Source organism: Rattus norvegicus, chromosome 8 (assembly GCF_036323735.1).
Source record: "Rattus norvegicus strain BN/NHsdMcwi chromosome 8, GRCr8, whole genome shotgun sequence".
NCBI classification, from domain to species: domain Eukaryota; kingdom Metazoa; phylum Chordata; class Mammalia; order Rodentia; family Muridae; genus Rattus; species Rattus norvegicus.
Window position 1 is genome coordinate 82,105,870 of NC_086026.1, and position 24,224 is coordinate 82,130,093.

General features: G+C 40.6%; 1 long non-coding RNA gene across 2 annotated transcripts in view; it reads left to right on the top strand.

The window, feature by feature from the left end:
• Window positions 1-18,164, top strand: part of LOC103693140 (uncharacterized) — a 34,495-nt gene extending 16,331 nt beyond the window's left edge. For both annotated transcript variants that reach the window (XR_005488304.2, XR_005488303.2), the window contains exon 3: window positions 15,940-18,164. This is a non-coding gene — a long non-coding RNA (uncharacterized LOC103693140). The remainder of the gene's footprint in view (window positions 1-15,939) is intronic.
• Window positions 18,165-24,224: the final 6,060 nt, after the last annotated feature.

Sequence of the window (24,224 nt, forward strand, 5' to 3'; positions counted from 1 at the left end):
GACACATTAGATAAAGTTAAAAGGAAGACAGGATAGATTCCCACCAGAAAATCAATATAGAAAGCTAATGAGTGAGAAAAACTGTTAGTGGTAGTGAAGAAATTTTTGAATTTTTAAAAACTCGTTTATTTTTATTTCATATGCAGTGGAATTCTGCCTGATGCAGCATTTCTATTAGTTATACATTTTAGTCTAAGACATTTTGGGTTTTTTAATTGGTTGGTTGGTTGTTCTTTTCTTTTTGAGAAAGGATTTCTCTGTGTAGCACTGACTATCCTGAACTCACTCTATAGACCAGGCTGGCATTGAACTCAGAGATCTGCCTGCCTCTGGCTGGGTGGGTGCTGAGTTTAAAGGCATGAACTACCACCGCCTGGCCTGAGACATTTTCTTAAAGAAATCTGAATTGATTTACTATAAAACAAAACAAAAATTGCTTTGTTAACTGTCTGCTGGCTGAAAATATTGGGGAGGAGAATACTTGTGTTGCTTTCATCCAGAGCATAGTTAACTAGAATACTAACAGAACTGACAGAACTGATGTATGTCATCTGCTAACAACAGAACATCATATGACCATGCCGGAGAAGGAAAAACCAGGGTTGGTACTGGTGACACCTAAGATAGGTAAGATGATGGGATTTGGAGTCACATCATTCACCACAGCTTTGATAGGAAGGCCACTATCTCTGATGGTGAGGGAAACATCCAGCTTTGCAACTGTTGAAATGACTACCAGCTTTCAACAGGGATGACAATCAGCGAAAATAGATAGTGTAGCTAGACTGATATATCTGCATATGGGTTGAGGGACAATGAGTTTCTCTGGCTAATGCTAACCTGGACTGATGCTGTGAGAAGAGATGGAAAGCTGAGAGCAGCTAACAAGCAGTTGAGACACAAGGGAAAGCTGCAGGGCCCCCTAGCAGCACATGAAGTGGCTGTTTCCCAACCTTAACTGTCGGTGATTCTCTCCAAAAACTGTTCAACTTCCACACAAGACACCTACAATCTACAACGACTGAGTCCCTATGTGTACTGGATGTGAGTGACACTTGGAATATTTGGGTTGCTATCCCTAGAATCTTGAATTCTGAGATTTATCTAAAACATGTGAGACTGCCAAAGTAAGGAGACCATCGCTGTTGAGAGCTGACTCTTCCAACTGCTTAAGAAAATGGAGCTCTGGGGCTGGAGAGGTGGCTCAGTGGTTAAGAGCACTGACTGCTCTTCCAGAGGTCCTGCGTTCAATTCCCAGCAACCACATGGTAGCTCACAACCATCTGTAATGGGGTCTGATGGCTTCTTCTGATGTCTGAAGACAGTGACAGTGTACTCACATACACAAAATAAATAAATATTTAAAAAAGAAAATGAAGGGGTTGGCGATTTAGCTCAGTGGTAGAGCGCTTGCCTAGCAAGCGCAAGGCCCTGGGTTTGGTCCTCAGCTCCAAAAAAAAAAAAAAGAAAGAAAAAAGAAAATGAAGCTCTCCTCTGTAAGAGAGGAAAGTGTGTTCAACCACTCTCCAGAAACAAGGTAAATACTTCAAGGAGGATTCCACTAAGAGCAGAGCATAACCAGGTGGGACATGTGGTCAAAGAAACAGGCTTTGGGAGGATGCTTTATACTGGTTCCTTTGCAGTAAGAGTCACTGATGGGAAAGACTACTACAATACTGTCTCACAGCAATGAAGATGAGTTTTAACTGTATCATCCGTGTGTACAACAAGTACTAAACTGGTTAAAAGTTCAGACTGACAGAAAAAGATTCTGACCCACATCCAGTTATGGAAATGTTAATGTGGTGCCCTTGAATTATAAAAGATTAAAGAATCCATCTAAGTCAGATCCATGTAGAAAAAGACAAGGTTGGTTGTTGATTTGTTGGGGTTCTCTCTCTCTCTCTCTCTCTCTCTCTCTCTCTCTCTCTCTCTCTCTCTCTCTCTTTCTCTCTAGTATGAGGGAAACAGGCCATGAGAGTTTTTCCTTGTGATTTTTTTTTTCAGTTCCTGTCAGACGAATGGGGGCAGATCGATGGGTGGTTGTTTTACTCTATGTGGAGAGGGGTTGGCAGGGCGGCAGCTCTATGGTATATGAGGTCGGTACTGATTAGGTATGACTGGCAGAACTCAGTCCTGCTGTTCCTATAGGCTTTCAGTTTTAAGATGTCAGGTTTGAAAACCTGGGGCCTCTGGTCCAAGTTTAAAGAGTCAGGATGGAAAAGAGAGGGAGGGGAGAGGAGGGAGGGGAGAGGAGGGAAATATGACTCTGTAAGAGCTGCTGTAATTGCCCTCAGTGGCTCTCCATGTTAAAAACTCTCCCACTGCTGGTGCTATAGGGAAGCTTGAAGATGAAGGAGAGGCGGAATCTAGTAGAAAGTCTTGCTGTCACTGAGGCATGTCATTGAGGGGAGTGCAGGACCCCAACCCAAGTCCCAGTCTTATTCTCTCCTTTGGGGTCCCAGCCATGAAGAGTGCGACTTTGTTCCACCACTGTCTCCACCATGATGTGCTACTTGCATAACCAATCAAAAGCGATGGGGCCAACCGCATATGATGTAAGGCCTCCAGAACTATGAACCAATGAGCCTTTCCCTTTCATAAGCTGAGTGTCTCAAGTCCGTGTTATAGCAATGAGAATGCAGTCGACAAGATCCCTCAGGCAATCCTGGGCAGCATAAATAAGAGTAACAAGATAAAACCAGCTGCAATCATTATATTCAAATCACCAAAAATGAAAGGTAAAGACTCCCAGATATAAGAATAAATTTTATGAACAGAGAAATGCAGATCAAAATTAGACAACTCATCAGCAATTATGTGAGCTACAAACAATGGAAAGAAAGCTGCAGAATGCTTGAAAGAAAGTTTGTCAAGGTAGAGTTTTATGTCACATGGAGCTGTTTTTCTAATGAGAAGAAGATGCAGACTTTTTTTTTCCTTTTTTTTTTATTAACTTGAGTATTTCTTATATACATTTCGAGTGTTATTCCCTTTCCCGGTTTCCGGGCAAACATCCCCCTCCCCCCTCCCCTTCTTTATGGGTGTTCCCCTCCCCATCCTCCCCCCATTACCACCCTCCCCCCAACAGTCACGTTCACTGGGGGTTCAGTCTTAGCAGGACCCAGGGCTTCCCCTTCCACTGGTGCTCTTACTAGGATATTCATTGCTACCTATGAGGTTGGAGCCCAGGGTCAGTCCATGTATAGTCTTTAGGAAGTGGCTTAGTCCCTGGAAGCTCTGGTTGCTTGGCATTGTTGTACATATGGGGTCTCGAGCCCCTTCAAGCTCTTCCAGTTCTTTCTCTGATTCCTTCAACAGGGGTCCTATTCTCAGTTCAGTGGTTTGCTGCTGGCATTCGCCTATGTGTTTGCTGTATTCTGGCTGTGTCTCTCAGGAGCGATCTACATCCGGCTCCTGTCGGCCTGCACTTCTTTGCTTCATCCATCTTGTCTAATTGGATGGCTGTATATGTATGGGCCGCATGTGGGGCAGGCTCTGAATGGGTGTTCCTTCTGTGTCTGTTTTAATCTTTGCCTCTCTATTCCCTGCCAAGGGTATTCTTGTTCCCCTTTTAAAGAAGGAGTGAAGCATTCACATTTTGATCATCCGTCTTGAGTTTCATGTGTTCTATGCATCTAGGGTAATTCAAGCATTTGGGCTAATAGCCACTTATCAATGAGTGCATACCATGTGTGTTTTTCTGTGATTGGGTTACCTCACTCAGGATGATATTTTCCAGTTCCGACCATTTGCCACGAATTTCATAAAGTCATTGTTTTTGATAGCTGAGTAATATTCCATTGTGTAGATGTACCACGTTTTCTGTATCCATTCCTCTGTTGAAGGGCATCTGGGTTCTTTCCAGCTTCTGGCTATTATAAATAAAGTTGCGATGAACATAGTGGAGCACGTGTCTTTTTTATATGTTGGGGCATCTTTTGGGTATATGCCCAAGAGAGGTATAGCTGGATCCTCAGGCAGTTCAATGTCCAATTTTCTGAGGAACCTCCAGACTGATTTCCAGAATGGTTGTACCAGTCTGCAGTCCCACCAACAATGGAGGAGTGTTCCTCTTTCTCCGCATCCTCGCCAGCATCTGCTGTCACCTGAGTTTTTTATCTTAGCCATTCTCACTGGTGCGAGGTGAAATCTCAGGGTTGTTTTGATTTGCATTTCCCTTATGACTAAAGATGTTGAACATTTCTTTAGGTGTTTCTCAGCCATTCGGCATTCCTCAGCTGTGAATTCTTTGTTTAGCTCTGAACCCCATTTTTTAATAGGGTTATTTGTCTCCCTGTGGTCTAACTTCTTGAGTTCTTTGTATATTTTTGGATATAAGGCCTCTATCTGTTGTAGGATTGGTAAAGATCTTTTCCCAATCTGTTGGTTGCCATTTTGTCCTAACCACAGTGTCCTTTGCCTTACAGAAGCTTTGCAGTTTTATGAGATCCCATTTGTCGATTCTTGATCTTAGAGCATAAGCCATTGGTGTTTTGTTCAGGAAATTTTTTCCAGTGCCCATGTGTTCGAGATGCTGCCCTAGTTTTTCTTCTATTAGTTTGATTGTATCTGGTTTGATGTGGAGGTCCTTGATCCACTTGGACTTAAGCTTTGTACAGGGTGATAAGCATGGATCGATCTGCATTCTTCTACATGTTGACCTCCAGTTGAACCAGCACCATTTGCTGAAAATGCTATCTTTTTTCCATTGGATGGTTTTGGCTCCTTTGTCAAAAATCAAGTGCCCATAGGTGTCTGGGTTCATTTCTGGGTCTTCAATTCTGTTCCATTGGTCTATCTGTCTGTCTCTGTACCAATACCATGCAGTTTTTATCACTATTGCTCTGGAATACTGCTTGAGTTCAGGGATAGTGATTCCCCCTGAAGTCCTTTTATTGTTGAGGATAGTTTTAGCTATCCTGGGTTTTTTGTTATTCCAGATGAATTTGCAAATTGTTCTGTCTAACTCTTTGAAGAATTGGATTGGTATTTTGATGGAGATTGCATTGAATCTGTAGATCGCTTTTGGTAAAATGGCCATTTTTACTATATTAATCCTGCCAATCCATGAGCATGGGAGATCTTTCCATCTTCTGAGGTCTTCTTCAATTTCTTTCTTCAGAGTCTTGAAGTTCTTATTGTACAAATCTTTTACTTGCTTGGTTAAAGTCACACCGAGGTACTTTATATTATTTGGGTCTATTATGAAGGGTGTTGTTTCCCTAATTTCTTTCTCAGCTTGTTTCTCTTTTGTGTAGAGGAAGGCTACTGATTTATTTGAGTTAATTTTATACCCAGCCACTTTGCTGAAGTTGTTTATCAGCTTTAGTAGTTCTCTGGTGGAACTTTTGGGATCACTTAAATATACTATCATATCATCTGCAAATAGTGATATTTTGACTTCTTCTTTTCCGATCTGTATCCCCTTGACCTCCTTTTGTTGTCTGATTGCTCTGGCTAGAACTTCAAGAACTATATTGAATAAGTAGGGAGAGAGTGGGCAGCCTTGTCTAGTCCCTGATTTTAGTGTGATTGCTTCAAGTTTCTCTCCACTTAGTTTAATGTTAGCAACTGGTTAGCTGTATATGGCTTTTACTATGTTTAGGTATGGGCCTTGACTTCCTATTCTTTCCAGGACTTTTATCATGAAGGGGTGTTGAATTTTGTCAAATGCTTTCTCAGCATCTAATGGAATGATCATGTGGTTTTGTTCTTTCAGTTTGTTTATATAATAGATCACATTGATGGTTTTCCGTATATTAAACCATCCCTGCATGTCTGGGATGAAGCCTACTTGATCATGGTGGATGATTGTTTTGATGTGCTCTTGGATTCGGTTTGCCAGAATTATATTGAGTATTTTTGTGTCGATATTCATAAGGGAAATTGGTCTGAAGTTCTCTTTCTTTGTTGGGTCTTTGTGTGGTTTAGGTATAAGAGTAATTGTGGCTTCATAGAAGGAATTCTGTAGTGATCCATCTGTTTCAATTTTGTGGAATAGTTTGGATAATATTGGTATGAGGTCTTCTATGAAGGTCTGATAGAATTCTGCACTAAACCCGTCTGGACCTGGGCTCTTTTTGGTTGGGAGACCTTTAATGACTGCTTCTATTTCCTTAGGAGTTATGGGGTTGTTTAACTGGTTTATCTGTTCCTGATTTAACTTTGGTACCTGGTATCTGTCTAGGAAATTGTCCATTTCCTGCAGATTTTCAAGTTTTGTTGAATATAGGCTTTTATAGTAAGATCTGATGATTTTTTGAATTTCCTCTGAATCTGTAGTTATGTCTTCCTTTTCATTTCTGATTTTGTTAATTTGGACACACTCTCTGTGTCCTCTTGTTAGTCTGGCTAAGGGTTTATCTATCTTGTTGATTTTCTCAAAGAACCAACTTTTGGTTCTGTTGATTCTTTCTATGGTCCTTTTTGTTTCTACTTGGTTGATTTCAGCTCTGAGTTTGATTATTTCCTGCCTTCTACTTCTCCTGGGTGTATTTGCTTCTTTTTGTTCTAGAGCTTTTAGGTGTGCTGTCAAGCTGCTGACATATGCTCTTTCCTGTTTCTTTCTGCAGGCACTCAGCGCTATGAGTTTTCCTCTTAGCACAGCTTTCATTGTGTCCCATAAGTTTGGGTATGTTGTACAGAAGCAGACTTTTAATCAACAATAACTGAATAAAAGGCATTACCATTAAACCTTCACTGCAAGGTATCCAAGAAACATCTTCAGGACTGGTGGATAAGCGGGTAGAGCCACTTGCTGCCAAGCCAGACAACCTGCACTAGTTCCCTAGAGCCTATAGGAAGAGAGCCAGGCAAGATGGTAACTAGCACTAGTGATCTCTAAGATTCACTGGCTAAACAGTCTAGCCCACTTGGTGAGTTCCAGATCAATGAGAAATCATGCATCAAAATAAAACAAACAAACAAAAACCAAGGTGGAACCAACAGAATGGCTTCCGGGGTAAAGGCACTTGACAGCAGACCTGAAAACCAACCCCTAAGAGTTGTTCTCTGACCATCCATTTACGCACATCAACAAAGGTCATTACAAACAAAACAAAAACCAGCACAGTGCATAGGTGGATAGTACCTGAGGAATGACAGCTCGGGTTAACCTCTGGCCTCTTAGAGATGCACACAGAGAACCAAAACAGGAATATTATGTTTGAGTTCACAACGTGTATAAAGGTGAAAGGCACAGAAACAATCATTCAGCAGGTTGCAGGTAAGAACTGGGAGTAGCATGCCATGAATCTTGATGTTATACATACAATAATGCAGCATTTCATACATGAAAACACTGACTAACACACAGTAAGCAACTAAAAAATTAAAAAGAATAAAGAAGTAGAGACAAAATTAAATTTCAGAAGGCAATTTAATAGGCAATAAAAATGACAACAAAATGAGGAAACAACTAATTAGCAAAAAAAAGCAAGATGCTGGACTTAAAGTATTGGTAAACATTGTAGTAAACTGTCTAAAGAAAGTAAACAAAGAAATTTTAGGTTTTGTATAAAATCAGACCTACTGAGAATGGAAAATGATGTAGCCACTGCAGAAAACAGTTTGGTGGCTTCTCAGGAAGTTAAAAATAGACTTTCTGTTGACATAATGTCCTGGCTGGTTGTGTGTGTCAACTTGACAAAAGCTGGAGTTATCACAGAAAAGGAGCCTCAGTTGTGGAAATGCCTCCATGAGACCCAGCTGTAAGGCGTTTTCTCAACTGGTGATCAAGGGGGGAGGGTCCAGCCCATTGTGGGCTGATGGTCTTCAGTTCTAAAAGAAAGCAAGCTGAGCAAGCCAGGGGAAGCAAGCCAGTAAGCAACATCCCTCCATGGCCTGTGCATCAGCTCCTGCTTCCTGACCTGCTGGAGTTCCAGTCCTGACTTCCTTTGGTGATGAACAGCAATGTGGAAGTGTGAGCTGAATAAACCCTTCCCTCCCCGACGTGCTTCTTGGTCATGATGCTTGTGCAGGAATAGAAACCCTGACTAAGGCACATAACTAATCCATTCTTGGATGTACTTTCCCAAGAGAATTGAAATGCATATGGAACCAAGCATAGTAGTGCATATATTTAATCCCAACACTAGACCGGTAGAGTAAGTTCTAGGCCAGTCTGCCCTACAAAGTGAGTCCTAGAACAACCAGGGCCACATAGAGAGATCCTGTCTCAAAACAACAAAAAACACGTTTGTGGTGGTTTGAATGAAAATGGCCCCACAATCTCATGTATTTGAATGTGTGGTACTTAGTTGGTGGAATTGTTTAGGAAGGATTAGGAGGTGTGGCCTTGTTGAAGGAGATATATCACTGCAGGCAGTGGGCCCTGAGGTTTCAAAAGCCTATGCTATTTCCTATTAGGTCTCTCTGCCTCTGGCTTGTGGATTAAGACATAAGCTCTCAACTACTTCTCCAGCACTATAACTTCCTGCCTGCTGCATGCTCTCTGCCATAATGCTGACTCTAAACTGCTGGAACTGTTCAGCCCCTAATAAATTCTTTTTTCTATAAGTTAGTTGCCTGGTTATAGTGTCATAGCAATAGAAAAGTAATTAAGACAATGTTTATATAAAAAGTTGTGCACAAACATGCTAGCAGCATTATTTATAACAATCAGAAAGTGAAAACGCAAATATTTATCAACTGATGAATTTCAAAGTAAAATGTCATGTATATCCATGCAACAGACTATTATTCAGCCATGAAAAGGAATAATATAATACAGGCCATAGTATGCACATCAAAGCATGGTAAACACAATAAACCACATACTGCATGTAACACTTATGTGAAATAAACAGAATATTCAAATCCATGGAAACAAGAAATAGATGAAGAGCTATGGGTGGGGCTAAAGAGAAAGGAAAATAATATTGACAACTAAAAGGAAATGTTCTAGGGTTAAAAATAAAGGGTTATAACACTGTTAACGGTCTAAAAGTCACTAAACTTACATGGTTACGACTGCAAATTTTGTATTATGTGGATAGCATCTCAATGTAAGAGACCACTCTCTTCATCAATCTAGAAGTAAACCTGAGAAATTAGAGAAATTAGAGAAAATGTAAGTGGAGAGGCACCCAGCACTGCAAAATGTCAATTCTGCCACACGTAGGACTGCAAAATGTCAATTCTGCCACACGTAGGTTTTTTTTTAGACTCTGTGTGTGTGTGTGTGTGTGTGTGTGTGTGTGTGTGTGTGTGTGTTTTACATGTGTACACATATGCAGAGGCGTGGAGAGGCTAGAAGAATGTGTTTCCTCGAACTGAAGTTATGAGTGGTTGTGAGCTGCCTGATGTGTGTGCTGAGACCTGAGCAATGACCTCTAAGCAAGCACTCTTAGAAAATGAGCCATCACTCCGCCCCCACACCATTAAGTAATTTCTTGATTCAATATAATTCCAATTGAGTCAGCAGGGTTTTTGTGGAAATTTATTGAGAAATTATAAATTTTGATGGAAAATGCAAATGACCTACCATAGTTTAGAAACTGCAGAAAGATTTGCTCTGTCAGACATCAAGACTTACCACAAGGCCACAGTATTTCCCATGGGTAAGGATCAGTACATGATAAAGAGCCCCATACATCAGAAAACAGTTCCCATAGGCCAACTCAGGAATAGTGACCTGTGTCAAAATAAAAGTGCCATGGCCATTTGAAGTAATTGAGTATTTATTTTTTTAAGCAAACAGTGCTATCTCAATACTGATATCATTATCAATGAACTGATAAGGAGAGGGTCCTCATGACTTAATCTCTCAACACCAATGTTGCACCACTGCTCTTGGGGGTTAAATTTCCATCTCACAAACTCTGAAAGATATTCAAATTACAGCCCCTATTTCATAAAATTACAAAAATTACTCCAGTTAGATGTCATGCTTAAACATGGGGGAAGTAATATTTCAGAAGAGTTCATAAATTTTTTCTGTAATGGGCCACATTCAAACAACATCCAGCCATATGGTCTTGGACTGTTAGCACATTAAGCGACCACACACCGCTCAGAAATGAATGGTAATTGCTAAGTTCCCATACAAATTTACTTACAAAAGAAGCAGCAAGCCACATGGTTCCTACACCTCTGACTTATTCTATAGTATAAGTATGCATCGAGTCCTTCAATAAGATCCCAACGAAAGCATTAGCCATCAAAGTCTGCTAACCTGAAATTTTGTAATTTGTCAAAAGTTACCATTGAGGAGTTTGGTTTCCAGCACCCATACCTGGTGCTCACAACCATTTGTAAATCCAGCTCTAGTGGATCCCGTACGTCACCTCTGGCACCTGCCCTTGGGTATACATAGCCATGTGCAGACACATATACTTAACATAATTAAAAATATCTCATATGGGGGGCTGGAGAGATGGCTCAGCGGTTAAGAGCACCCGACTGCTCTTCCAGAGGTCATGAGTTCAATTCCCAGCAACCACATAGTGGCTCACAACCATCTGTAAAGAGATCCGATGCCCTCTTCTGGTGTATCTGAAGACAGCTACAGTGTACTTATATATAATAAATAAATAAATCTTTAAAAAAAAATATATGATACAAATATATCCAATAAATAAGCTCACATCTGAAAATGCCTACAAATCAGTAGAAAGACAGACAAAACAACAATCAGCAAAAAGAGAGGCCATTTTACAAAGAAAAAGCCAATACAAGCAAAAGTCCATGGCTACTCATGACTAGGCAGCACAAGAGGTAAGTAAGGTAAATGGACAACATGAAGTGGTAGCCAATCCAAGGACCATCTTACCAACGATGTGTTACTGCTGCTACTAGCACCCTTCTGAAAGACTCCCAAAGGGGTAGGGTCACCCTCCTGCCACTGCTGCCAGGTCCTGAGTCACTGTCTCATAGGTGAAAGAACAGCAGATGGATTGAGAAGTAAAGCAACAGATGATGAAGGACAGGAAATATGTTTTGGCAAGTAGCAGTGTGGATGTTGCTTCAATGTCCTGGGAAACAGGCCAATTGGCCCTGCCCATATGTAAATTAGGAATTGAATTTTGATGTATATGGTTAGTTAATTTGAATGTATATGGGAGAGTCTGATTGTTTGGTGGGTCAGAATGAAAGACTGTAGACTCTGTAGGAAAACGATTCTGCAAAACCTCTAAGGTGTTGAGTGGGGGGAACCAGGAAGTAAAAAGAACAAAGGCTGGTGGTTAGCAGGCATTTTGATGAGTTGGGGCTCACTGGTTGTCAGAGTTCACACTTCAGTGTTCTCGGATTGACTATGGTTTTTACTAGGATTTGGTCATCTGTTTTCCTTGGGCCTATACCCCGACTAACTGCTTACAGGATGGGACTGCCTTGTTCTTATCACTGCATAAGAACTGCATGGATAACAAGTGCCATATGTGAAGCAGAGAAACCGTCAATAGGCACTGGATATGCCTTGACCTCAGACTTCTCCAGAAATATAAGCAGTACATCGCTTCCTTTCTAAATCACCCAAGGTTTCCTTACAGCAGAATGCAGTGGCTAAGATTTTCTTTTCTTTTTTAGGGTGGGTATTCCCCTTGGTTCAATTTTTATAGTTATTTTATTATATATAATATATAAAAGTAAACATATTATAGAAATATATACACATATACTTAGATATGGGTATCTTGCCTGCATATATGTCTGAGAATTACATGTATGCCTGGCACCCAAAGAGGCTAACAGAGGGCGTTGGACTCCCTGGTCTGACATTACAGATGGCTATGAACTGCCGTGGAGTGCTGGAAACCAAGTTAGCATCTGTTGGGAGAATAGCCTGTGCTCTTACTGCTGAGACATCGGTCCAGGCCCATGGTTCAATTTTTATCAATTTGAGTGATATATGTTTTATAGAGATCATTTTTATCTGAACTTTAAAAACTGTGAGTTTAAAACGTGGGTATGGTGGCTTACACATTTCACGCCAGCACTCTGGAGGCAGAGGCAAGCAGATCTCTATGAATCCCAGGACAGCCAGGGCCACGTAGTGAGACATTATCTCATACACAAAAATTATGAGCTTACATTTAATATCCATTTTGGACATTTTATAATCTATAATTAAGGCTGATTTCTTGTCCTGACTCTTACTGTCTTCCTTTCTCTTGGACAAATTCCACTCTCTCTGGCATTTTTTTTCTCTCTCTTCAAAGAATCATCTTTTAGTTTTATACAAACTTACTCTATCACTTCATTCTTTTCAAGACTTTTTAAAATAACATCTTTTCTCTCAGTTATATTTTTTTTCTTTTCTTTTCTTTTTGGAGCTGGGGACCGAACCCAGGGCCTTGCGCTTGCTAGGCAAGCGCTCTACCACTGAGCTAAATCCCCAACCCCTCTCAGTTATATTTTAACTTTGTTTTTATTAGCTTCTTGAGCCATTTACATGTTCACTTATATTTGTATCTATTTGACGGTATATCTGTACCTGGATATAAACCTCTTCTGAGCATACACACGCACACATACATGTGCACAACGGTGCATGAGTATAAGTCAGAGGGTAACTTGAAGAAGTCTGTTCTCTCCTGATACAGCCTGTGTGTCTGAGGATCTAACCCAGGCTGTGAGGCTTGGCAGCAAGTGCCTTTGACAACTGAGCCATCTTGCTGACCCTCTATTTAGATTTATATATGAATCCTGTTACTTATGACTGCGTGCCACCAGACAGGTTATTTAACCCGGAGCTCTATGTTTCAGTTCCTCATCTGTGAAAAGATTATTGTGAAAATAAAGTCAGTTTGCATAGATCACTTAGCAACATGCTAGTTGTACAAGTATATGCTGTAGTTTTTATGTATTTTCATTTCTTAAGTTAACTTTAGTTTGCTAACATTTCTCTTTTTATAACTTATTTATTTTTAGTTTATAATGTGCATTGGTATTTTGCCTCCATGTATGTCTGTGTGAGGTTGTCAGATCCCCTGAAATAGGAGTTATAGAGAGTTGTGAGCTGCCAGTGGTTTTTGGGAATAGAACCCTGTTCCTTCGGAAGAACAGCCAGTGCTCTTAATTGCTGAGCCATCTCTACATCCCCAAGCACATTTCTCTTTTGTCCTTGGTTTTAGAGGAGGTTGTAAAATGAGATCTCACTCTGTAACCCATGTGGCCTCAAAAGAATCAAATCTTCATGCCTCAGAATCCTGAGAGCTGGAATTTGAGGTACCACGTCTGACTATAAAACTTGAGCTGTTTGTTTGTTTATTGGTTCTGTTGGTTACTTTACCACTATTACTGGGATAAAATGACATGAAGAAGGCAACCTATAGTAGGAGTTTATTTTGGCTTGTGGTTCCAGAGTGTTAGTAGTCTGCCATAACAGGAAAGCATGGCGGCAAGCAATAGGCATGGCAACTGGAGCAGGAAGCCGAAGACTCACATCTTGAACCATAAACATGAAGTAGAGTGCACCAGCTTGGAATGGCACAAAGCTTTGAGATGTCACACACACACACACACACACACACACACACACACACACACACATGCGCACACACACACACATGCGCACACACACACACACACACACACACACACACACACACACACACTTTTTCTATCAAGATCATGCCTCTAAGACCTAAGTCAACTAGGGACTAAGTACAAATACAAGAGCCCTTGGGGGACTTCTCATTCAAATCACTGTAGTGTTTTATGAGATGGAGTCTCACTCTGTAGCCTAGGCTGACATGAAACTCACTGTATTGCCTAGGTTTGGCTCAGAATATAGGTAATTTTTTTGCCTTGGCTTCCCAGGGGCTGAGATTAAAGGCCTGAGCACCGGACCCTGTTTTTTTATTATTTCCAAATTTTATTGCAGTGTAATCAACGACTGTAACTTACCTGATTTCTTATCAGGAACTTTATTAACATCTTCCTTGTGTTTTAGCAAGCTGGTTAATGTTTCATATGTGTTTGAAGAGACTGGACATTCACTGTTTATTGTGGACAAAGTCCTTTACTCAAGCAACCTGCTTTGTTGTCTTGCTCAAATTCTGTCTCCTCCAACAGTTCTCCTGCCTGATCTGTCAGTCTCTGAGGTACATGTTAGCTTTCCAACAGTTGCCAAGAATTTTGTTCTTACGTTTCTGTAAATTTGTACGGTATACAATCTGTGATAAAGATTTTGATGATATAGTATAAGATTTATAAAGGTTCACTGCTAGCAAAATTTCTCATGAAAATTATTTTCATCAGTAGAAATGACAAATATTTTTTACATTCAATTTGTTTAGTCTAACACTGTTACCTTGTTTCTTCCTTTCTTTTGGTGGTAACTACAAGATATTACATTGTATGTTATTTAGTTAGTTAGTTAAAATAGCCTCAAACAACTCCTTTTTGAAATTATTTTCTTTTATGTCTATGAGTGTTTTGCCTGCCTATGTGTATTAACAGTTTGTGCATGGTTGTGTCCATAGAGGTCAGAAGAGGGTGTAAAGTCCCCTGGAACTGGAGTTACATGGCTGTGAGGCATCATGTAGTTGCTGGGAACTGAACCCCGGTCCTTTGAAAGAGCAAGTGTTCTTATTCTTAAGCAATGGAGCCATCTTTCCAGCTCCCTTGTAGACTCTTTATAATATTATCTATATTCTAAATAACATAGCTAGATGTCACTATGCTTTTTATCAAATTTTAAATTATTTCCTTTTATTGAAGATATTACATCCATTATCACTGAATGATAGATCAACTTTCCCCTGCCACTAAATTCTCTGTGTTTATCATAGTCTCAGAACTTATATCTGTTCATATGGCTTTATCCTGACACACTTATATTGCAATCCTCTAGGAGTTTGTCTGTTCCTTTCTCTTGTAAATAAAGTTTTATTAGAACACAAGCATATCATTCAGGTATCTAATTTATCTATGACTGCTTTCATAGTTATGATCATAAAACTAAAATAATTGCTGTTTGGCCTGTTACTGTGAAATTATAATCTATATTTTAATTTTAATCACATTATAGTTATACAACTACAAATTAACTTTTTTCCACTCTCCATTGATTCTTGAATCTTGTTTTCAATCTTTCTTGGATTCTTACTTTGTTGAAGTTTATCAAATAGTAATTGTTTCAAGAGATTCTATTGTTGATATATCTCTATTAAAGTTTTTACCTCCAAAAAAATTCAGGGCCTAAAGAAATGGTTCACCATTTAAGGATCATTTCTGTTCTTCCAGAAGACCCAAGTTTGGTTCCTAGTACCCATATCTGGCAACCCATAACTTCTTGGATCTCTAGCTCCAGGGAATCTGATGTCCTCTTCTGACCTAAGTGAGCACCATACATATGGTATACTCTCCCACAGATGTACAAACAAAAGGAACAAAATCAAAAAAGTTTTTGAGACAGAGTTGACATAGCTCTGGCTTCCCTAGAATTTGCTAAGAAAACTAGGCAGGCCTTGAACTCACAGAAGTCTGCCTGCCTCTGCATTTTGAGTGCTGGGACTAAAGGTGTGTGCCACCATACCAAACAAAAATCAAACTTTTGACAGGCATGGTGGTCCTTGCCTATAACTGAGCACTCAGGAAGATGAAGGAAGAGGATTGAGAGCTCAAAGCTTTGGCTACATAGGAGACTTTATCTCAAAAGAAGAGAAGGGTAAAAGTAAAAGAAAATCACTGCTTTCCGAATAACACATTGGTATGAAGTTACTTTATGTAACTAAAGGTACACAACTTTCTCCCAGCACTCAGAATATAGACTGTGGTTTACTTACATACTTTTGCTTTTCTTAAAATTATAAATGATAAACGTGTATGGTTCTTATATTTTGTTCTCCTCTGTAGACGAGACTCTCTTTAGCTCTCTGCTTTTGCTTGAAACAGGTGGGCTGGTGACTATGGGCAATGTGACGGGCATGCTGGGAGACATGATGTTTGTTTGCAGAGTCCCTTGTGACTGCTCTGTTCCTTGCTTTCCAGGATCTGTGGCTGCACCTTAACTATGGATGCTACAAGTGCATGAAGGGAAAGAAGCTGGCAGTATCTCCACCAGCCACTCTGCTTATTACTGTAGGATCTGCTATTCACCAAGCCCCATGTTTCTTCTACTCTCTCGGTAGCCTGAAGCCTGTATTGTGGCACAGATGTCCTAGTTTGTTTTTCTGAGGTTTGATGCCATCTCCTAAGAGCATCTGCGCCTTTGCTGGCACCTTTTGACCGCAGATCTGTTACCTATTAGTTACTCCCATCTCTGGCTTTTCTGTGATGCCCTAAGTGTACAGGGAAATGTATTCCAGTGTTAAGTCCCGATTTAACTTTTCCTACCCAGGATCTTCAATTAAACTCTTTCAGAACATCATGAAACATCATTTATGAATGACAACTTATGATCTTGCCATTTTTATTTCCAAACATTTTAAAAGAAACTGTGTATCTCCAACACAGAAAGAAAATTCAGGCCCACCTCCTGTGATATTTCTGACAAGATTGAAAACAAGATAACTTTCATCAACATTAGTAGCGAGGGTATTTGGTCTTGAGTCATTTGCCTTTCAAAACAAATTGGGTAGTCTCTTCAGTTGTCCTTTTTTTTTTTTTTTTTTTTTTTTTGGTTCTTTTTTTCGGAGCTGGGGACCGAACCCAGGGCCTTGCGCTTCCTAGGTAAGCGCTCTACCACTGAGCTAAATCTCCAGCCTCAGTTGTCCTTTTTATTAAAAAAATTATTTATCTATTGTATAAGTGTTTCGCTGCTTGTATACCCTCATGCCAGAAGAGGGCATCAGATCCCATTACAGATGGTTGTGAGCCACCATGTGCTTGCTGGGAATTTCACTCTGGACCTCTGGAAGACCAGACAGTGTTCTTAACCACTCTCCAGCCCACTCAGTTTTCATTTTTAAAAAGTATCCTTTCACGGTGGCACGAGACACTGGCTACAGATCTGTGATTTCTACTCACTCTCCCATCTCCAGCACTGACTAGGAATCACTGACAACGTTAATAACATTTTTAGACTGAAAAATGGAGCTAACGAGTTTTAGAATTCCACTTGCATCCCTGCCATATCAATACCTACCTACTGATAAGCTTGTCTACTTAGAGTCCAGTGGGAGCTCTTTAACAGTTTTACCACTAATTAGGCAAAACCTTCCTAAAATAGTTAGAAAGAACAGGCCCTTATCTCCTACATTTTGGGAACTTTTAAAGACCTTAATATGAATGGTTGATTTCAGTCTTCTTTTGGAACCTCAGGAGAAATACTGCCTCGGAGTTTCTATGAGTACTCCGTGAAGTTTACCAACTTGTTATAGATGCCTTCGCTCCCGTTGGCACTTGTCATTTGGAGGAATTGCTGCTGTACATCTCTATACACTCTTACAATTTTTTGATATGGGGTATTAGTCACCTCTGCATTTCTGTGACCTAAACACGTGATAGAAATGACTTAAGAACTGAAGGAGGATGTAGTTCAATGGTAGAGCATTTGGCCAGCATGGGTGTTGGGGGAGATACACTTATGGGAAGAAAGCATTATCTTGGCTCACAGATTCAGAGGGTTTCAGCCTACCATAGCAGGGGACATGTAGCAGAATGGCTTCGTCCATGGAGCATGTGGTAACTTATTGCATGGCAGTGGACCAGAAAGCAGTCTGAAGCCAGAAGCAGAGCTCTATCCCAGACCCGCTCCTAGTGACCGAATTCTACCAGGTAAGCCCATCTCCTAAATGGTGCCACCAGCTGAGGAACAAGCGTTCAAACAAAACCTTGGGGCTGGCAAAATGGTTTAGTACATGAAATACTTGCCACAAAAGCCTGTTGAGTCCCTAGAAGCAGTGTAGAGGTAGAGGAGAATGCGCTCCACCAAGTTGGCCCCTGATCCCTGCACAGGTTATACAGTTCACACAATCCCCTTTTTAATAAAAATAAATAAACAATAAAACCATGAGCTGTAGGGGATATGTTAGAGTCAACCAATAACAGATGGTAACTCTAAATCTCTATGTTTTCTCCTTGGTGTACGTAAGTGTGCCCCTTGCCATCTAGTGTTGGGCTATCTTGTTATCTGTTGATTGTGTTTGAATGTCCGTCCATGCTCTGATCAAGGACTCTCTAGAAGCAGCTACTTGGGAGCAGTGTGGTATCTGTATTTCATTGGATTTTAAGCAATGACACAATAAATAGGCTGTTGTCATTTTTTCTTTCTTGGCTAATTTTTGTTTTTCTTCACCATTTCTTTGTATAAGCTCTTGTTCTGTAGCTCAGGCTAGATGTGACCTCACTATGTAGCCCAGGTTGGCCACAAACTCATCATCCTGCTTTAACTTCTCCTGAGTTCTGGGATAAAGGTATATAATATCACATCTGGGTCCACTTTGCTTTTCAGTAATCCTGTCTGTCTTGTCTTCTACCATTACCCTACTCTTCACCTCTCTTTTCTCCTTGTCAGAAGTAGAAAAGGAGGAAAAAAAATCACATATTGCAATGGTATTTTCATGAATGGTTTTCATTGAATCCATAATGTAGTTGTGCAAGGGAGATTTTTATAATCACCACTTCTACCAACTGGGAAAAAGCCAAAGAGGTAAAGAACTCCTAAAGCATAGGGCTGAAGCCAGGCAGAATGTTAGCCTCTGACACCCACACAGCCTCTTTGAGAGTGAGCATCAATCTTCACCTATCCAGAGTGTGGGTCTGTATCCACATAAGAAATTGGGCATAACTGATGGTTTTCTTTGAGAACAATGTGCTGGCCTGAATTCCTTTAGCACTGAGGCTCCAGTCTCAGCACCAGATGTCAGCCTGAACAGATAAAATCAGCTGCAGAGAAAAGCTGTACAGTCTCATGGAGAGATGAATTGTAAGTACAAATTAACTAAATCCTCAACTCCCCACCATTATACAGATATGTTATCAAGCTTTCTTGCCCATTCCCTTTTCTTTTATTCAAGGTTTTGTTTCTTAAAATGTTTTAAATTCAGTCACTCAATTCAACAACATGGACTGTTTGACTACTCTAGTAGTGACTATCTTTTATGTTGCATATACAGAGAATAAAAACACACTTCCTGACCATATATGATTCACAGTATACAAAGCCACAATATAGGAAGGCTAGAATCTGGAACCAAGAAATACCCCCTATTCTGAGACAGTGTCTGACATAAGGTCCTAGAGGAGACAGAAAAGAGGTGGCAGTGTGGGTGGAGTGGGGAGTGGATAAGGAAACAGTTGAGGTACACTGTGTGATGGTGGTCTTGTATATTCAACTGATAATTCTGTACTGGCAGAGAGCTAAATGCTGGCAGGATTCCCCATTGCCATTTTTATCTCCCATTACTAGGTTGTTGTTTTTTTTAATATCCATTGTTCCTCACCTGCATAAGGTAATCGAGAATGTATCAGAGATTGCCTCACTACCGATTGGCTGTAATAAAAAGCTGAAGGCCAATAACTGGGCAGGAAGTGGAAGGTAGAAATTCTGAGAGCAAGAGCAAGACAGAGACACACACAGACACAGACACAGACACAGACACAGACACAGACAGACAGACAGACAGACAGACAGACAGACAGGCACACACACACACACACACACACACACACACACACACACACACACACTTGAAGAAGAAATGATGAGACGTGGGAGATTCACCCAGTTGACATGGAGGTGAACAGATGGACGAGAGCTGGGCAGAGAGGTAGAACTAACCACATGGCCAGATGTAGCCTAGTTAGTCGGGTTACGTTTGGAGTGGCTAGACTACCCTAGCTAAAAGGCCTGAGCTATAAAATATTAAAAAGCCTCTGTGTATTATTTATATTGTTGGCAGGTCCAAGAAAGTCCCACTATAGGAAACACTTCAGAGAAGATGCCATTCTGAACCAATGAGAACCCTTGTATGATTAAGAATGTCTTTGTATGTAGAAGACTCTATTGGCAGAAGACAAGGGTCACATCAAACCTGCTCCCGAGGTTGAGAAGGCAAACTTGTTGCTAGAGATTAGAAACTGGATTAGTTCCTTTTCTTTTGGCTATGACCAAATACTTGACTAGAAGAAATTTACAGAGGAAAATACTGGGGCTGGAGATGTAGCTCACTTAGTAGAATGCTTTCCTAGAATGCATGAAGCCCTGGGTTCAATGCCCAGCACCGCACAGAAACAGAAGAATCATGAGTTCATTCTACTGGTAGCCAACTTAGAATAGATGAGACCCTTTCCAGGGTGGAGAGATTTATTTTGGCGCATGGAGCAGTCCATACAACTTGGTTGGAAAGGTCAACTGGCAAAATACATGGTACAGGCACAGTGGCGAGAACTGCTTGAGACTGCAGCAATAGAAGTGTGAGACTGCTTAGTCACATCTAAATGGAGCGACAAGGGGACCGAGACAAATGCTGGTACTCACCCGGCTTTCTCCTTTTCACTACTTTGTTCAATCCTGGAATTCAGCTGCTGGGATGGTGCCACCCACATTCCGAGTGGCCTTTCCTGCATCACAGATATAACTAAAAAATGTACCTTATTAATGTCCATGTGTTTCTTCATCTAATCAAACTAAAATGAAAATTAGCCAACATAACACCCAAGAGAGCTTCCCATTCCACCCTTCTTTCAGTGTATAAGGTCACTTGTGTAGTTTTGGTTTCCCCAGTGCCAGACTATTGATCTCTTTTTTCTCATTTGTGCCCTTCTTACTTCAGTGCTCCATATAAAAATTACTGTATTCCCATTGAGCCTCTACCATCACCAAGCAACTACCTGATCTTCCAGAAGCCCTTTCAGCTTGTCCTCTCACAGTCCTGCTTATTCTCTGTCTCCACTGGTTACTGCTGTCTAACGGTTTTTCAGGGAGGCCCTCTCTTGTGTATCTTTCAGTTATTGGTTTTACTGCCAAGTGCCTTTTTGAGTAGCCCTTTCTCATTATTATGGTCATCTTCTACATGAAAGAAATCAATTTGCTAGTTCATTTCTAACCTATTCTTTGGACCAATCTCTTATACAAATTAGTATGTTGAAGTATAAGATAATATAATGTATGTATGTGTACAGTCTCATATGAGCTGTTTTCTGGTAGATTCTTGTCTCATACAGTGAATTTGTAAAGACAGATCCATAAAAGAAAGAACAGACTCTTCGGAGAAAGTTCAAGAGGCTTAAATGTTTGTCTCACTTTAAGAAAAATGTACATGGGCTGGGTGGTGGTGACACACGCATTAACCTCTGCACTTGGGAGGCAGAAGCAGGCAGATTATGAGTTTGAGGTCAGCCTGATCTACAGAGCAAACTCCAGAATACCCAGAGCTCACAAAGAAACACTGCCCCCCCCACCAAAAAAAAAAAAGCAGGAAAGAAAGAATATATATGTTAGTGTTCTCTTAAAGGTAAGAACGGTATCTTTTTTGACACTTGTGTTTAAACATTTGAAGGTTCCAGAATAATAGTTTGTATACCATATGTACTTCAGAGTTCCTTAAGCTGAAATAATATGTGGGTTATTGGTTAGGCTCCCTCCAGGTGAGCCTACACCTGCACTGACTTCCTCATTGTATATAGGATTGGCTCTTAAAATCTTTTCATTGTAACTTTTAGAATTAGAATACACTTCTACTTCACTTGCTTCTGTTCATAGGTGCTACTGACCTGAATATCTGAGGTATTGGATTTCTATTTGGGACCTTTTTGGCCACAAGTAAAAGTAAACCGTTCCTTTAAAATTCTGACAGTTGATATTAAGTTGAATCCTCCTTAATATAATTTCAGGTCAAAATAAACATGTATTTACTACCAAACTGGCAAATTTTTTTCTAAGTGAAATCCAAGCAGTATTTGGCATTCATTTTTATACCTTTAATTTGAACAGCTAAGTACATTATGTGAACTTAACCCACTAATCCTTAAAGCTAAGTAAACTTGAAAGAAGTGATTGCATAGATAGGGTCTCATAGGCAGATAGCATTAATAGCCTTACTCTGTATTTGAACAGGTCAGCTACCTTGCCTTTAACAGATCACTGTTTAAATTGCAGAATAAAATGTGTGTGTGTTCTAACATAACTCACATTTTCTCATTAGGCTTCTTAGTATATAAGACATTTAGGACATCTCTCCGAATTTGCCACTATTCACTTAGCTTTAAACTCTGCAACTTGCCTCTTCTGTAATCTTGTTTCATGTTTATTTTCTTCTTCCCACTCCCCACATTTTCCCTCTCTTAATACAATGAAAGGCAAGTTCTGTATTATATTACAGCATGGAGTTTAACATAGTACTCCCTAGGACTACATGAAACTTGAAAGAGAAGCCCAAAGAAATACTCATCAGTTTCTAAAATTAAAATATCAAAAATCGGGCAAGGAAGGGATAAAGGGTTAGGAGGCCTTCTTTCCTGGCTCTTCTAATTGACATGGAGGTGCTTAGCACTTTCTCCTTTAAGCTCCTAGAGGGAAACATTTGGGATGGAAGAAGGCAGAGGATGTTACAGTAAAGGGGGGATAGGATGTTTATATGTTTAAGGTGAAAAGAAAAGGAATGGGATAGAACCTTCATCATGTCTGTGCTAAGCTACCATTGTTTATGTCACTTAATATTTTTTTTTCTTTTCTATTTTTCGGAGCTGGGGACCGAACCCAGGGCCTTGTGCTTGCTAGGCAAGCGCTCTACCACTGAGCTAAATCCCCAACCCCTGTCACTTAATATTTATCAGTGATGAAACCAATTTTGGGCGGTACCATCTTTTGATGGAACAAGCGTAATTAGTAATATAACGCTGTTTGGTAAGGTAGAAGGGTAACAGCCTTCACAGGCAATGGAATTTAAAAGTTAGGCCTTTAAGAAATCTGAAACAGAAAAACACATAGTCAGGTCACCTAAAAAGAAAAAAACAGAGACTCACCACCACCTTTTCCCTCTCTCATATTCCATGAAGGATCTGGCCACAGATCACCAGGACTTTGCTATTCTTTCATCACTTTGAGCCCTCCAGTGATTATTGCCTCCTTTACCTGAAATCATCTTCCCCCAGTGCTTAGTCAGGGTTGCTACTGCTGTCATGAAACACCACGACCAAAAGCAAGTTGGGGAGGAAAGCGTTTATTTGGCTTGCACTTCCACATCATAGTCCACCATTGGAAAAAGGCAGGGCAGAACCTGGAAGCAGAAGCTAAGGTAAGGCCAGGAAGGGATGTTGCATACTGGCTTGCTCTTCATGGCTTGTTCAGCCTGACTGCTTATAGCACCCACAATGGATGGGCCCTTCCCACATCGATCACTAATTAATAAAATGCCCTACAGGCTTGCCTATAGCTAGTTCGTATGGAGGCCTTTTCTCAATTGAGGCTCCTTCCTCTCAGATGACTATAGCTTGTTATGTTAAGTTGCCATAAACTAACCAGCACCGGGTTGACCCCTGTGAACTTGACACACACACACTTCACTGTTAAACCACCTTTCCTTTCTTGTTTATCCCAACAAGTGTACAATATAAAACATTTTCTTTTTTTGTTTGTTTGTTTTTGTTTTTTCAAGACAGGGTTTCTCTGTGTACCTCTGGCTGTCCTGGAACTCACTCTGTAGACCAGGTTGTCCTCGAACTCACAGAGACCCGCCTGCCTCTGCCTGAGTGCTGGGTTAAAGGTGTGCACCACCACTACAGGCCAATTGTAGAACATTTTCAAACCTAAAAAGTTTTACAAGTCTTACAAATTTAAACACTTTTAAAATTCAATCTCTTTTAAAATCCAAAATCTCTCAACTATGGGCTCCTGTAAAACAAAAAGAAAGTTAGATACTTTGTTTCAAGAGGAAAGAACCAAGGCACAGTCACAATCAAAGCAAAGCAAAACCAGACTCCACCTGTGTAAATAACCCAATGTCCAATATCTGGGATTTACTTATGATCTTCTGAGCATCTCCACCGGTCTGCATCACCTCTCTGGCCCCACCCTCTCCAGCACACACAGCTTGTCCTCTCGGCTCTGACCGACTCCACTCCGCTGCTGCTGTTCTTGGTAGTCATCCCACGGTACTGACACCTCAAGTCAGGGGTCTCTTGCAGTAACTGGAAGCACTTTCACCTATAGCCTCTCCTGGGCTCTCTTCTGGGACTCCAGCCTTGCTACACAGCACCAAGCTTCAGCTGTTCTCTATGACCCCTTCATGTGTTCAAAACCAGCATAACCTGGGTGACCAATTTCAGATATCAGCACAAGGTACAACCTTGGCCACATCTAGAACACAGCTTCTGTGTGTTGACCATAGGAA